Source organism: Narcine bancroftii, chromosome 2 (assembly GCF_036971445.1).
Source record: "Narcine bancroftii isolate sNarBan1 chromosome 2, sNarBan1.hap1, whole genome shotgun sequence".
Classification (NCBI taxonomy): domain Eukaryota; kingdom Metazoa; phylum Chordata; class Chondrichthyes; order Torpediniformes; family Narcinidae; genus Narcine; species Narcine bancroftii.
Window position 1 is genome coordinate 46,399,448 of NC_091470.1, and position 7,855 is coordinate 46,407,302.

The 7,855-nt window shown below is 35.3% G+C and overlaps 1 long non-coding RNA gene across 4 annotated transcripts in view; it reads left to right on the forward strand.

Annotated features, from left to right (window-relative positions):
• Positions 1 to 7,473, forward strand: part of LOC138753487 (uncharacterized) — a 49,831-nt gene extending 42,358 nt beyond the window's left edge. For all 4 annotated transcript variants that reach the window (XR_011351198.1, XR_011351199.1, XR_011351197.1 and 1 more), the window contains one exon: positions 3,646 to 7,473. This is a non-coding gene — a long non-coding RNA (uncharacterized lncRNA). The remainder of the gene's footprint in view (positions 1 to 3,645) is intronic.
• Positions 7,474 to 7,855: the final 382 nt, after the last annotated feature.

Here is a 7,855-nt window from a genome sequence, read left to right on the forward strand (position 1 = left end):
CATTCTGGAGACGTGACCCATCCAGCGCAGCTGGATCTTCAGCAGCGTGGACTCGATGCTGTCGACCTCTGCCATCTCGAGTACTTCGACGTTAGGGATGAAAGCGCTCCAATGGATGTTGAGGATGGAGCGGAGACAACGCTGGTGGAAGCGTTCTAGGAGCCGTAGGTGATGCCGGTAGAGGACCCATGATTCGGAGCCGAACAGGAGTGTGGGTATGACAATGGCTCTGTATACGCTTATCTTTGTGAGGTTTTTCAGTTGGTTGTTTTTCCAGACTCTTTTGTGTAGTCTTCCAAAGGCGCTATTTGCCTTGGCGAGTCTGTTGTCTATCTCATTGTCGATCCTTGCATCTGATGAAATGGTGCAGCCGAGATAGGTAAACTGGTTGACCGTTTTGAGTTTTGTGTGCCCGATGGAGATGTGGGGGGGCTGGTAGTCATGGTGGGGAGCTGGCTGATGGAGGACCTCAGTTTTCTTCAGGCTGACTTCCAGGCCAAACATTTTGGCAGTTTCCGCAAAGCAGGACGTCAAGCGCTGAAGAGCTGGCTCTGAATGGGCAACTAAAGCGGCATCGTCTGCAAAGAGTAGTTCACGGACAAGTTTCTCTTGTGTCTTGGTGTGAGCTTGCAGGCGCCTCAGATTGAAGAGACTGCCATCCGTGCGGTACCGGATGTAAACAGCGTCTTCATTGCTTATAAGTATAAAATAAAAGACATTTTTAAAATTTTGCAATTAATCACTTGTAATAGTTCTCTGTTCCAGAAATGCCAATACTCTGATGCACTATTGAGAAGCATTGCTGCATGTCAGTAATTTCTTGATAAAATGTCTCAGATTCAAATGTTAGTCTAAAGGTGTGGTTCTTAAACTGCTCCCCCCCCCACCCAATTCACATTTCTCCTTAAGTATTCCCTATGCCATAGGTGCTCTGTAATTAGTAAGGGATTGCTTAAGGTGGTATGTGAGTGGGAAGGGAAGGATGAGAAATCACTGCTCTAGACCCAATTGTTACTGAAATATTTTGCTTGAGAAAAATTGTCACTAGCCCATTTCCTTTGGAGTTATGAAACGGTGCACATAACGAGTCAATTAGGTACGGTTAAAACAGTGGTGTTCAAACCTTTTTCTTTCCGCTCACATATCACCTTAAGCAATCCTTTACTAATCACAGAGCACCTATGGCATAGGGATTACTTGAAGTGGAATGTGAGTTTAGGGTGGCAGTTTGAAAATCACTGGTCTAAATTTTCTGAGCATCTTTGGTATGACTACAAAGATGGGTGAAGTGACAGGAAATTTGAATCTTCTCCTTGCCTTTTCATTACTTCAGGACATTTAAGGTGATGGAATTAGCCAAATGTACAGAATTAATGAGAATGAATGAAAGTTAAACGTATTAGAACACTGACTTTAAGGACCTCAACCCATTAGAGTAGTTTTGAAAGGGGTAGCACAAAGAGAAGCTCATTGGTATTTTGCTAAAACCACTTTCTAGTATGCAATTCAAATAACGTTTAGAGATACTGTATAATACTTTGGTGACTATTGCATCGAGTCCACGCTGCTGAAGATCCAGCTGCGCTGGGTGGGTCACGTCTCCAGAATGGAGGACCATCGCCTACCAAAGATCGTGTTATATGGCGAGCTCTCCACTGGCCACCGTGACAGAGGTGCACCAAAGAAAAGGTACAAGGACTGCCTAAAGAAATCTCTTTGTGCCTGCCACATTGACCACCGCCAGTGGGCTGATATCGCCTCAAACCGTGCATCTTGGCGCCTCACAGTTTGGCGGGCAGCAACCTCCTTTGAAGAAGACCGCAGAGCCCACCTCACTGACAAAAGGCAAAGGAGGAAAAACCCAACACCCAACCCCAACCAACCAATTTTCCCCTGCAGCCGCTGCAACCGTGTCTGCCTGTCCCGCATCGGACTTGTCAGCCACAAACGAGCCTGCAGCTGACGTGGACTTTTACCCCCTCCATAAATCTTCGTCTGCGAAGCCAAGCCAAAGAAGATTGGCTTTTATTTGGCATTCACTCCTCCATGGGATTGTCTTCCAAGTCAATCTATTTTATGCTCTCAGGGGTAGTTTACTCTTTGTCTGTCACTTTATTCCTAAGGTCTAGTTCTTGTTTTCACTTCTTTTTAAAGACCTTCTGGTGAGGGCACTCCAGATGGGTGTCACTGTCTTTCATGTAATGCAATTCTTACTTTGCAATTAACTTTTATCCTTAACTGTACTTGTGGGTCTACACACCATTTTTTAAAATAAAACAACTTGTATTTATTATAGCAGTCAATCAGTTAATATCCAAACCACAATCACATTAAATGCACCATTGTTATATATACAAAATAAACCCTTCGGCATTTTTATTTGTTCTGGCTTTGTTAAAATAACCACTTTCTGCCCTATGTATTATCAACTGCCATAATCTCTGCAGTAGTTGAACGTTTTTACAAAGCCCTTTCTTCCTTCTTTCTTATTGATTTATATAAATTGATAAACATATTTTAGAAAGACTGTCATTTTATGAGGTGTTTTGAATTTTTAATTGATGCTTTGAAAACTAAAAATAAAACTATTATTTGTGCAGACCAACAAATTCCACAGAGATCTGTTGCTGATTCATTATCCAGAGGAGATTTCTCGTGTCTTCATGGAGTCTTGCCACTTGTAATCAGTTAGAATTTTAGTTTAGATCTATAGAAATCACAATGGATAAAATTCCTAGGTGGCCCATGAGTTTTGCAGTCATACTTTCTTGAGTCGAAAAGATTTTCTACTTTTCCTTTAATCAAATTTTCTTTAAAATATCCAAACAAGGTGAAATCAGGTTTTAGACGATTTTCCATGTGGGGCTACCCACATTGTTGCCATCCTGCCAGATTGGAGCCTTAATCCTATTGGCATGTTGCTGGAGACTTGTTGCATTTGCTTAAATCAACCCTCTATTATTACAGAAGGTTTAATTGCAATGGACAGGGAAATCACAAACTGATGAGTGAGCAAGGGTCGACCTTGGAACTACACTGGGCAACAATTTTTTTCAATGGGTTTGCTTCCTGAAAAAAATTTGGGGGATTATGATAGATAACTTCAAGCTGAACACAAAGATAATTACTTCTACATAGAGAACAGCTTATTGTAATGTTGACCTTCATTGTTCTGTGCTGTTGATATTTTTAATAAGAGCTCGTGTACAGAATTATGTAGCAGTTTTGGAAATATATGTAACTAATGTTATAAATGTTGCATTTCAAAACAAGAATAATTTTGCTCTGACAAAATCAAAGCAGAAAGAGGAAAACATCAAAGAAGCAAGAACAAACAATAGTGTTGCTTCCAGATAAGTTTAAAGCTTTGAAACAAGAACCCATGCCCTTAAGTTTGCTGTTGTGAATTTGTAATCACTGGTTAAGATTAAATTCCGTTTATCGGAATCAGTCCTCCTGCTCAATATGTCCACAATCAAACAATTGGTTTGTTCTTTGTGTGTATTTTCCACAGTGGGCTCTGAACATCAGTCAGTTTGATAGACATAATTTTCTCAAACTTGAATTATACTTTAATGGTATAAAAGGATTCAATGCTTGTTTTTATATATAAATATACATAACCCCTTTGTTTCCTTTAATCAGTAACAGAATCTCATTCCTATTTGCCAACAATGGTTTGGAAAATATTGGTCGTCTTCTTACTGAGTCTGGTGATCGTATTGCTCCATTATAATGAGAGAGTGTCAAACATGTATGGACAACTTCATTCAAAACTCATCAGTAGTTACCTGGAAATGAAACGTACAGCTTTCAGCTGGGTGAACTGGAGTAGAAGACATTAACAGATCTACAAGTATCAGTAGCATCCAACAACTTAATTTCAACAGAATAATTTGCAACAACAAACAGGAAATATTCTGTCTTATCACTTGAAGACATTGAGTGAAAGAGGAAAACACTTTGAAATTAATGGTCATCAATGGGAATGTGAGAAACTTTAAAACTACCGTCTTAATTTTTGTTACCAAATTTTGTTATTCAAATGGCAGATTATTTCACAGCAATGTTTAAATTTAATGCAGCTTTCGTGATGGAATCAAATCAATGTAAGAAATACTATGGTATGAATTGGACTGGTATAAAATGTTTTTAGTTCAATACTGATAGAAAGTTTCCTTTTAAAATTAAAAGATCCCTTTCCCATTCTAAATTAATAATTTACAACTACAAATCTATTTTGTTTTATTTTTAATTGGAAGAGTAACTACTGTTCCCTGCAATAACTATTATATTTTCAGGTGCCTTAAGATCATTGTGCATCCTGAATATTAATTATTTTTTGCAGAATCCATAACATCCTGAAAGATCCAGCTATAAGAAACAGCAATATACTGTAACTACCACAAAAGCAGCAAAATACTCCAGATTCCGACAAATTCAAATAAAAAAAATCATTCATTCAACCAGGGAATGAAACATCAGAAGAAATCAATATTTCAAGTTGATGACTTTTTGCAGAATTTAGTATCAGAGTTAGATTCACATATACCGAGGAAGAGGGTGAATTTTACTCTGATCCTATTTTGAGCTTGCAAACATTAATTTTAGGAATTGGGTTTGCGGGGTTGGGAGTTGCAAGTAGAATAAAGAAATGTAAGGAGGGAAGAAAAGATCGTGAACATCGAAATCCCTGAAAGATGGGTGATTAGATAACAATGATGGAAAAATGTGACAAAGCAATAAATAAAAAAGTGAAAGTTGTGCCCAGAGAAATATATATAGAATTAATATTTTTTGATTTCATCTCTCAAATTAATTTATTCCAAACAGTTTGTCTAAAATTTCAACTTCTCTGACAGATGTAGTGGATAAGGTGCTGCCAAGCATTCTATTCCTGTGTATGTGAATGGCAAGGGATTGCCATACACTTCCTTTTATCTTTAGTTTTTGCTACTTACATCACTCAGAATCTGTCCTATTTTCAACCAGATTATTACTTTTAAAAGATGAAATTCATAGCTTTAGAGAAAAAGAGTTACTGCCATGATAAATAACAAATACCAAAATAGAGTAAATAACCAAAACACCAGTTAAACTTGGCACAGTTTATTGTTATTCATGAACATTTGAAATATTGAACGATTATTAAATTGGAAAATATTTGCCTTAAATTTCTGCTGGATACTTAAGTAAAATAATATAGCTCTAAATTCTATCTACTGAACAAGTAATTACATTTTCAGCCACAGTTTGTACAGTCTGATATATTGTACATACAATCATTCACTTTAATAAACAGAGCAATTTCGCTATTCAGGAAGTGTAAAAAGTACAAAATTATAAACATTTAGAAATAATTCAATTTAAGCTGAAACATTAAGACCTTCAATATTTTAATATTTTTGAATGCATTTAAATTAAATAGTGGTTCAAAGTGTCCTTTTTTAATTTTTAATTCATGTGCCATCTGAAATCAGAAGCATTTAATTACTTCCATTTGGATTTTTATCATTGAACCACGTTTTCACTTTCAAATAGAGCAGCATGCCACAATTCTACCTTTGATTCTGTGATGAGTTAATATTAACAAAGTTGTTTTATCTATGGGATCTGCTTTTATATACTCCAACTCCAAGTGAGACGTTAGAACTGTGACCCTTGCTCAAGCACCTTTAACTTCATTCTGGAAACAGTCACTTTCATTATTGATTTGGAATAGGGTGGTGATGAATTAGTTTGGAATATAATTAAATCAGAGGCTCTGAAACATTGAGACAAGAAAAATAATCAGTAGATGAAGGTTATACTATTCCGTTTAATTTTCCACACATGTTGTCTGACCTGCTGAATATTTTCTCTATGCTCTGCACCATTTTAGATTTCCAGTATCTCCAGTATTTTCATTGTAAATTCATTAAAGCACTTAAAGGAATTTGCCTAGAACTGCAGACAAATTCCCAGATTTTGTCTTTTTTTTTAACTAAAATAACTTGATAAAACAATTTTGAACTGAATTGTTTGATTGTCCTGTACTGAAACACAACCAAAAGTTTTGGTTTTGTGTCCTTTCCATGATCTGCAACTCAGTCGGTAGTGAAGTAACAATAACAAATGGGTGAATGGTGTAAGGAGTGCTATGATAATCTAATAGAGTAGGATATGGAAAAAAAATAGTGCAGGGAACAGAAAAACAGCCATAAAAGACAGTTCAAAGGCATCACTTTTTCCAAGTCTGATAACAAAGGGAGAGAAAGTTTCCTTGAATCATTTTGACTATCATAGCAAAAAAATTATCACATTTTACCCAAATATTGTTATACTTATGCCCTTCTTTCGATAGCTGTCATTTATCTCTGACAGTGACAGTCAGTGTGTCTTTGATTTTCAATTTATAGTGAAATATTGTAAAAGTATCTGGTGTACCTGCTGTCTTCATTTCAACAGTTTTTCTGAGCAACCCATATATTCTTGTATGATACTTAACTGAAATAAGTGAACACCGATCGCTTCCATCTAGTTATGAATGCACATAGCTCCACTGCATTTAAACATTTTAAATAAAATACATTTGAAGTGGTTGATTAGGCATACTAATGACATGGCAATTTGAAATCTTCATACATGTCCATAGTTGCTGTTTAGTTAGTGTTCATTGTAAAATTGATCAAAAGAAGCTGTCATTTTAAAATACCATGTATTTCCTTGTGATATAAAACTTGTATACGCAATACTTGTATCTGTATACATGCTTTATTATAGTGTGCAGTTAACTAAATTGTAGATGTTATGAAAGTTTCAGTCTTGTCCAGGATGTCGATGTAGACAAAATTAGATTTGCGGAAATAAAAATAAGATCTATTTTTAACTTCACTCCAATTTGTTTAGCAATAAAGAGTTAGATTTACTTAATTCTTGAATCTTATAAATAAAAGTATCTTTAACTAGTTTTATCGACCCCATCTGCTTTCTCCAAAAACTAGATTTAACTTTAAATGTACTGCATTTTCCTTCCTCAAATCTTAAATTCTACTTTTATATGGAACCATTTGCAATGGTTGTCAAAAGCTCAAAGCTTCGTGGCTATCTATGGGCTTTAAAGGTGGAAGGTTTGCTGATGAAGGAAGGATGAACGACCATGCTCTTGGGAAAACATTCCAACAGTGGTGTATTTTTCTTAAGGGTCTGAAATTACAATGGGAAGTTAAATGAGAAAAAAATGAGCTTTTTCACTCCACTGCTTTTGCAATACATCTCTTCACCAAAATAGCTATTTGTAGAGACTAGATTTTTTTTTAAACTTTATTTATTTGTTCAAAATAGAGATAATAAGTAACATATATAACAATAAACTAAACATGAACGATATATTTTATATATATAAAAGAAAAAAAAGAAAGAAAGAAAGAAAAAGAGAACCCACCCCCCCCCTTTCAGCCAACTCTCATAAGGAGAGCCATAAAGAGAGAAAAAAAAAGAAAAATTAAGCATGCATATTAAAATCTAATCAATGTAAATTAAAATGTAAATATTCTGAATATAACAACCACTTATTAATAAAAAAAACTATAATTATCACATGAAACGTGATTTTTTCCATTATTAAGCAATATTTCATCTCATTATGCCATCTATTAATATCAATCATATTTGTATCTTTCCATGTACTGGCAATGCATTTTTTCACTACAGATAATGCTAAATATACAAAAGCAAGTTGAAACTTATCTAATCCCAGACCTTTCAGTTGCAAACTACCCAATAAAAATACTGTCAGATCTAAAGGTATTTTAATCTTATACAGGTATTCCAGAAACAATTGTACTTTCTTCCAAAAAGATTGTATATATATATA